Raw genomic sequence first — 8,473 nt, 5'->3', positions numbered from 1 at the left:
TGTCTTGAAGTTCCTTTTCAACCTTTTTTTAACTATAACTCAAAATATTACAATCCCCTTTCAGTTGCACTGGCTTCCACATTTTCTCTCACTGTTCTAGTTTTGTGTAATGGAAAGAGAATAGGCTTTGACTTCAGACTGAATTGAATTCAATCCCAGCTCTATCACTCATTTGCCTTTGATACCATATCCACCTGTTAAAATCCTATCCTCAAACTGCAAAGCCCAGTTCAAATGCTACCTCCTTAATGAACCCTCCCTTAAATATTCCTAAACTAAAGAGACTTCAATGGTGCTAAACCCCAATGACCCATTTTTAGGCCTTTGTAACTGTATGTCTCATTCTGCCTTCTTCAGTCATTTGTACATATCCTAGACCAGATTCAAATCCTAGCTTCATATACTTCTTGCTGTGTAACATTGGTAAAACCATTTAAAATGTCAAAGTCTTCATTACCCTAATATAAAATGGGGAAGGGGAGAAGTAATCTATGTATTCACAGGATTATTTTGAAGATCAAGTATGATAAAATATTTACCAGGTCTAGGAGCATGTCTGGTACACAGAGAAGTGCACAATTCACAATAGTTCCCTCACTCTCTACTGCTTCTACTGCAGTGCAACTCCCTAATGGCAGGAACTGTTATAATTTCTTTGCAGTACACAGCATTTCATCTTATACCTCAGTCCATACATATGTTAGCTATATTAACTTTAATAGATGACTACTTTTATTGTCATTTGCCAATTTGTAGGTAAAGTCAGTGATAACAGGCTATCTCTCAGAAGGAATAATCTCTCTTTTTCTCTATACAACTTTATCTTCATTCTCCTTCTCACACTTTCCATTTCTTCTCCATCCTTTGACTTCCTAAGCAACCTGCCCTTTCTCACCTTTTTCTCAAGAAAGAATAAATCACATTGCACAATATTCCCATGCTATACCTGAAGGCAGATCGTAAGTCTGGAATTAAACCATGGTCTACATCTGAGTAGAGGTTTATAAGTAAAGGTTTTCTTAATCCTCAGGAAAATCGAAATTTGCTTTGGAATAAAAGCTTTTGTTAGATTCTACCAGATCTAGACCAACTGATGCACTTAATCATTAGACCTTCATGAGGGGAAAATTGTTAAAAGAACAGGATGGGAAAGACCAAGAAAGGATTTAAATAACTCAGCTGTGCATAATTTTTAAAATGTCCCTGAATGGGCAAAAGGAATAAGAAATGCACTATACAAGGACATTTATTTATGAAACCTTTACTTTAATGATAAAGTGGATGAAAAATTCAAAATAGTAAAACTATAAAGATTAATCAATAGGAGAGTTTAAAACTAGATTCCAGTAATCTCTAAATAGCATTACAGGGTAGATCTAATATCTGAAGTAAGTTGAGCCTCTTTTTTATATATAAAATGGGAAGACTTATTCAGAAAAATAAACTGGAAAGGGACAATGCCAGTTTAGACTATCTCCAATGTAAAGTTGAACATTTTCAAAACAGTACTAAAAAGTCCTTGGTTCTCTATGCCTATGCTTAGAAAAATTTCAAGTAGAAGAGCCAGTGGGTGATTCAATGTATCATATTGGTTTAGAAGTAGGAAAATTATCCACAATCTGCCCAATGATGCCACTTTGAGGGAAACAATACCACTCAACAGACAATTATGAGAACTATCTGTAAATATCAATGAACAACAATACAGTTTTCTTGTTGATACAGGTACAACTACCTTTACTATTAATGTCACTACCATAGAAAATCACATTTCTCAGAGCACTAAAACCAAGAAGTGGGAATTTTTAACAATCCTAAGTCCTTTTCCATGTCTTTATCTATAACTGTTAGAAGAATACTACTTTCTTCTCTATGGCACATTCTTATAAGCTTTGTTAGGAACCTACTTTGCAAGAACCACCAGAAGAAATGTACCACAGAAAAATTATTATCAGGAGTCACAGAAAATTCTACTGCACATTATCAAATTGTAACTATGGACTTGAGTATGTTGATTCAAAACAATAACCAAATAATTGTCCACGGTACCAGAACCTAAGGGGAAAAGAGGCAGAATAATTGGAGTTAAACCCACAAGAGTTCAGATTGACTCTGTTGACACTGTTGCCTAAGATCCTATTAATGCTGAAGTTAGAAAAGATCTAAGCCAACTATAACAGCCAACTATAACAGGCAATATAACAAGGCTTAATTATCCCTTGCATTAGTCCAAGCAATATGTCTATTTTACATGTTTTTTAAAAACCCCAAAACTGAGATGGTGGTCTGCCACCAATATCTGTGAGCTATTAACCAAAGAGTTATACCTCATTTTCTAGCACTGCCTAACCTGAATGTACTCTCTTTGGTCCTATCTTTACTTTCTTTCATTTCCTAGCTTATAAAGATAGCCAATATTTATTGCTTTCACCAGAGCAAAATCAACACTTCACCTGGAAAGTTATGTTTCAGGCATTTATGGAAGTCCCATCCTACTTATCTCAAGTCTTAAACCAAGATCTTAAGGATATGCAGTAACCCATACCCATCTTGAAATTCTAAGACTGACTCTATAATTCTATTCACATAGACTCTAAGGAGAAATTTTAACTCTACAAAATAACATTTCATTATCCAGGAATCAGCGTGGCCCTGTGTGAAGGGCCATACACTAAACATTTTTGACTTTGTTAGACATATAGTCTATGTCACGATTATTCAACTCTGCTATTATATTGCAAAAGCAGCCATAGACAATTCATAAGTGAATAAGTATGGCTATGTTCCAATAAAACTTTATTTATGGATACTGAAATTTGACTTTTATATAATTTTTATGTGTCATGAAACATTATTCTTTTGATTTTTCTTCAACCATTTAAAAATGCAAAAACCATTCTGAGCTCACAAGCTATAAAATAGTCAGTGGGCTGGATTTGAACAGCAGGCCATAGTTTGCAAACCCCTGACCTCGGCCATGACCTATTGGCTAAGGAGAGACATAATCTAGTGAGAGATTACAAATTAACCAAAATTATCCAAGGCCAAACACTCAAGAAAATTAAGATGATTTCTGGGATTAACTGGATGTTGTAGAGTATAGGTGGCAAGCTTTTTTGAAATAGCTCTCTGTATGATTTGACTTACATCTTGGAACCATTCTCACAAAACACAGAAAGACCTTCAGTGATCTCAAAATTATTTCTTCAACCATCATCTTTGCTGATCTTCCAGATCATCATAAATCTTTCTTTTTGAAAGTAAAAGGGAAGGCCATAGTCTATGGGTATTAATTTAACGACAAGACATACATCAAAGACTCTGCCTATTTATGCCTATTCCTTGATCCAAGGCTTTTTATCTTTGCCTCAGAAAAACATGCAGTCTTAGCTAAATTAGTCTAATAATCTTCAGATCTCATAATAGGTTCATCTATTTTATGGTACCACATTCAATATAATACCTCTTGTTAACTTAAAATATCCAGTATTTTTATATTAGTTGATTAATTACAAAATACCTACCTTCTCTTTCTCATATTACCAGTTACTAATGTAACACGCTTAAGAGCAACTGTATTATCCTTATCAACAAAGGAGAATCTCATCATTTCTATAATTTGAGAACTGCCCATACCTGGAACAGATCTTTTGGATGCTGCTATATCAAATCTTGATTTAATGTTACTTATTGATAGGTTAAACTTAAAAATGAAAAAAGGTAATAATAGGCTGATTATGCAATAATTTTTCTAGATTCCCTTATAGAATCTCAGATCCATTACCAGATATCAAATTGGCTCAACTGGCCAAAATTATGGCTGTCTCTATGGCATGTGGGATTACTAAAAATAAAAGGGTAAATATATGCATTGCTTGTTTGCCTTTCAAGTGATTCACAACTTTGGAATGTTATGGGGGAAAAAATAGAGATTTTTAACCTCTTCAGTTATCTGTATTAAAAATGAATAATAAATACGCATATTACTAGATGTTTTGGAACTCCCCAAACAAATTGCTGTCCTGAAGGTAGAGCCCCACAGTAAAACAGACATTAGAGGAAATACTTGGACAGATCATCAACAGATGATCTAAACAGAATGCTCTGATTAATGTCCTTAGACAAGGGCCTCTTATAGAAAAGAAAGACCAACCTATGGAATTCAAGAATTCCATCATTAATGCAAACTTGGTAATTGAAGAGAAATTTATTCTCTCACAGTTTGGAGGCCAAAATCCTAAAACCAAGGTGTTATCAGGCCCATGCTCACTCTGGCGGCTCTGGCGGAGAATCTGTCTGTACTAGCTTCAGGTGACTGCTGACATGCCTTGGCCTTCTTTGGCTAATAGCCACATCACTCCAGTTCCTACCTCCATGATCACATCGCTTCCCTCCTCTGTGTGGTCTCCTCTATATGTATGTCTGTTCTCCCCTTGTCTCTCCATTACAACAATACATGATTATATTTAAGGCCCACCCAGATAATCCAGGATAAGCTCCTTCTTTCCAGATCCTTAACTTAATCACATCTTTTGCCTTTATGATAATGGTCACAGGTTCTAGGGGTTAGCATGTGGCTATATCTTTTCTGGGGTGACCAATCAACCTACTACACCAACTCAATAATGATTATCTGTGTAAGTAATACCTAAATGAAGGGAAATGTACTTAAGCTAGTAGAAGATTTTTAAAAATGCTTGGGGTGTAATAGTGAATGTTTGTCATGACAATTCTCAGAGAAAATATACATAAAACTTCACTAAAGTTGGTTGTGTCTCTTGCATAATTTCTGTCTTCTTTTAATATGTGGGAATCAAGCTTTTTGATATTAACCCAGGACAAGGTTAAATGTTCTATGGGGCTGTTAGACCTCTCCAATTGTAGGACTCCCCAAACCCTTAGAAAACAATATCTGCTTATAAAGGCAGACATTGACTTTATATATATATATATATATATATACACATATATAAGTTTTCCTAGGAAACAGCCTTCTAAGGATATTGATTCCATCAACAGGAATTGAATAATTTGAGGTAATTATCAAAAATTTGTCTTTCACTTTGGCTGATACAATAAATATATAATTTATTATAGTATTATAAATAACATAGCCCAAGCCCTTGGCATACAACATCACAGTTTAAATTCTTTAGCCTGAGTAAATATAGAAAATAAAAAAGCACTAAATTTACTTTTAACCAACTAGCACCACTGTTAACACTTTGTGTTGTAGCTCCATTGGGTGGGTGATGTTTATTAAATGCAATTATAAGGACCTGCATTGGACTTGGTTTTGTGGCAGTGGATGGTACTTGAAATGCAGTGTTACAGGAAAATTAATTTATCAATGCCATTAACTATACATTTTCAACAACACTGAGAGAGAAGAAATGAGTATGACACACAGATTTGCTTACTAAACCCTGGATAACCATTCATTCAGCAAGCTTATGCTGTGCGTTCATAAAACACCAATCCTGCTCTCAAGATATTCACAGTATAGTAAGGGAGATAAGACAGACAAATAAAACATGATATAAGTTCCATGACAGTGGTCACTGAAAAAGTGACCTTCTTAGAGTTGGACTACAGTAACAATAAAATACAATTTGCAGAAAACTTCAAATGCATTATTTAATTCAACCGCAGAACACTACATTAAAAATGAAAAAACTGAAGCTTTAGAAGCATAAATGACATGCCCAATGGTTCAGCTAATAGGTAAATGATAAGAGACACCCAACTGTTCAACAATTGATGAACAATTCCAGGCAAAAATCTAACCCTGATGCTGGGATGCTTTCCTCAGCTGTATTATTTCCCACTATAAATATGCTAGAATAAGGGTCTTCAAAGTACTGGTTAGTAATGAGGTGGGGAGTTTGTACCAGAATATATTTTAACCAACTACTTTCTTCACCAAGAAATCTTGCTATGTAAAGAAAAAAGTCAACTGAACTAAACAGTGTGTTTAGTGACACAGCTGATTTAAATTATCCGGTTGTTCTAGAATAATAATAATTAAAAACAAATAGGTGGGTACAATAAGTTACAGAAGATTTGAGAGAAAGTGAACTATAGTTGCTTTAGTTTATGATAACTGAAAATAATGAATGTGGTAAGAATCAATTAAACACAATAAAATTTTGACAAAGTTGGTTCAGAAACAAACTCATTTAAGATTTTTTCAAGTCTTGTGAATCCTTTACCAACAAATGTTATATTATTGCAAGATTGTAATTCAGTTTTCTCTTTGTTAAAATAACAAAAACTGATCTTTGAATATTCAGTCTTTTCCTTAAAATATGGACTAAATCTTTATTTACATTGTGGGTCATCTGCCCAAAACATCTGTCCCATTTTTCCCCAAAATAACTGCGTACTTTGTGGTAACCTTGGCATGCCTGGTATTATTTTTAAATAAAAACAGAAGTTCCTCACTTCTGAAGGAACTCAAGTTCCTTTAAATTATGTTATCTTCTGCTATTTTTATTTTAAAACATTGTATTACCAGTCTGCTTAATAGGTAGTAAAACTACAAACATTCATTGTTCTCAAGTACTTAATATTCTTAAGTGACCAACCCACTACAATAACATTTTTTATATCACCTTTCCAGTATAGGACTCTAAATTCAGAAAAACAGAACTCCTTGAACAACGCAGGAGTTAGAGGTGCTGATCCCCACGTAGTCAAAAATCTGACTATAACTTTACAGTCGGTCCTCTTTACCCACAGTTCTGCATCTGCGGATTCAACCAACCCACAGATGGTGCAGTACTCAGTATGCATTTTTTTTTTTAAATCTGCATGTAAGTGTACCCATGCAGTTCAAGCCCATATTGTTCAAGGGTCAACTGTAAAATTATTAAATACTTTTACAACCAAATTATGTGCTGTTTCTTAGATAGCAAAATATCAAAGGTTGACTTCTTCATGCTATATGCCATATCCTACTTACAAGCAAGAAGGATGCCAGAAACACTTAGATATGTTTGGTATGCTCTGAATTACTCTTAATCTTGGCAATATTCCTTGTTTACAAATCTATGGTAAGTGTATGCTTATCATTATAAGCAACAGCCAAATGGTTTTCCAGAGTGGCTGTATCATTTTGCATTCCCACCAGCAATGCATGGGAGTCCAATGGATCCATATTCTCACCAGTTATTGCTATTCCCAAGACTTTCTTTTTTTGAAGTCATTCTATAGGTTTTACCATAGTATCTCATTGTGGCTTAAATTTGCATTTCCTTAATGATTAATTAAATTGAGCATTTTTTCATGTGCTTATTTGCCATCCAGGTACTTCTTTGGTGAAGTAGCTATTCAAATATTTGGCCATTTTTTAAATGGCTTAATTTCTGATTTTTGAGTTTGGGGTTTTTTTTTTTAATTATTCTAGATAAAAGTCATTTATCAGATATGTGATTTGCAAATATTTTCTCCCAGTCTGTGACTTGTCTTTTCATTCTCTTAACAATGTATTTCACAGAGCAAGTTTTTCATTTTGATAAGGATCAACTTATCAATTTTTTTCTTTTAAGGAGCATGCTTTTGTTGTTCTAAGAACTCTTTACTAATCCAGGGTCACTGCAATTTTCTTCTACACTTTCTACCAGAAGTCTATACTGAATAATAAAAATAGAAGATTTTATTTAAGTGTCATTTATTCCTTCTCTGATGCTCTTTCTTTCATGTCGATCCAAGTTTCTGACCTATGTTATTTTCCTTCTCTTTGAAGAACTTCTTTTGATGTTTCTTGCAAGGCAATTCTCTTGGTGACAAATTACCTCGGTTTTTGTTTGAACAAGTCTTTATTTCTCCTTTAATTTTGAAGAATAATTTTGCTGGATATATAATTTTAGGTCAGTGGGTTTTTTTCTTTCAACATTATAAATTGTATACTCTTCTTGTTTGCATGGTTTCTGATGAGCAGTCTGACGTAATTCTTATCTTTGCTCCTCTGTAGGTGAGGATTTTTACCCTTCTCTTTGGATTCTTTTCTTTGTCTTTGGTTTTCTGCAGTTTAAATATAGTATGGCTAGGTATAGATCTTTTGGGTATTTATCCTGCTTGGTGTTCTCTGAGCTTCCTGGATATGTGGTTTGGTTTCTGTCATTAATTTTGGAAAATTTTCTGCCATTAGTACTTCAAATATTTCTTCTGTTCTTTTCACTTTTTCTTTCTCCATTTGGAATTCCTATCACATGTATGTTATACCTTTTGTAACTATCCCACAATTCTTGGCTATTCTGTCCTGTTCTTTTCTTTTCTTTTTTTTTTTTACATTTCAGTGTAGGAAGTTTCTAGTGATATATCTTCAATATCACTGATTTTTCCTTATCATTTTCCAGCCTACCGATGAGTCCATCAAAGGCCTTCTTTATTTCTGTTAAATGTTTTTGATTTCTAGTGGTTCCATTTGATTCTTTCCTAGAGTTTCCATCTCTCTGCTTACACTACTTAT

Source organism: Phocoena sinus, chromosome 8 (genome assembly GCF_008692025.1).
Source record: "Phocoena sinus isolate mPhoSin1 chromosome 8, mPhoSin1.pri, whole genome shotgun sequence".
Lineage (NCBI taxonomy): Eukaryota > Metazoa > Chordata > Mammalia > Artiodactyla > Phocoenidae > Phocoena > Phocoena sinus.
The sequence above is the reverse complement of the archived record's forward strand: the minus strand, read 5'-3'. Positions refer to the sequence as shown.